This window comes from Otolemur garnettii, unplaced genomic scaffold, assembly GCF_000181295.1.
Source record: "Otolemur garnettii isolate 467f Iridium unplaced genomic scaffold, OtoGar3 scaffold00037, whole genome shotgun sequence".
NCBI classification, from domain to species: Eukaryota; Metazoa; Chordata; class Mammalia; order Primates; family Galagidae; genus Otolemur; species Otolemur garnettii.
In genome coordinates this window covers 82,389-83,359 of record NW_003852432.1, presented here as the reverse complement: position 1 = coordinate 83,359, position 971 = coordinate 82,389, and positions in this window count along the sequence as shown.

Genomic DNA, 971 nt, shown 5'->3' with positions numbered 1-971 from the left:
GTGCACAAATACTTTTGGAAACGTTGCTTTGAGTGGAATAAGTAATTTAGAGATGATTTAAAGTACACAGGAGGGGGCTGGACATAGTGGCTCATGCCTGTAATCCCAGTACTTTGGGAAGTCTAGGTGAATGGAAAGCTTGAGGCCAGGAATTCAAGACCAACCAGGACAACATAGCAAGACCCTGTCATGAGTTAGCTGGCTGTGGAGGTACCCCACGGTTTGGTACTAACTCAATATTAAATACTTGTGCTCTGGCAACAACCCTAAAATTTCAGGGGCTTGTAACGAGCATTTATTTCCCAGTTGTGGATCTGTGCACTGGGTACTGGGCCCAGCTCAGCTCTCCATTCCTGCTCATGCTGGGTTCTACACTCCAAGGCTGATGGACTAGATAGACTCTGTTTATTCTCATAGTGAAGAGCAGGAGCAAGAAACGAAATCACATAAATGAATTTACACCTCCTGCACAGATGTAATGTAATTCACAAGTCACATTTAATTGGCCAAAGCAGTTCACAAGAACAAACCTAGTATTGGTGTAGGGAAGTTTACTCCATCTGCAGGAGGGCAACCTACATTACACCCTTACAGAGGAGGGAGTGTAATAATCAAGCATTTAACATCTACCACCGTTACATTATACTGTCTTTATTCAGAGTGCTGTGGCGTCACAGCTCAGCAACCTCCAACTTTTGGGCTTAAGTGATTCTCTTGCCTCAGTCTCTCAAGTAGCTGGGATTACAGGCATCCACCACAATACCTGTCTATTTTTTGGTTGTAGTTGTCATTGTTATTTGGCGGGCCTAGGCTGGATTCAAACCCACCAGTGCTGTGTATGTGGCTGGCACCCTTGCCGCTGAGCTATAGGCACTGAGCTGACAGTTGCGACTTTCAACATTGTAAATCCTGAAAGTTCTAGATTCTCTTTTTCCTTGCTTGAAAATAGGCCAATTCTTTTTTTTTTTTTT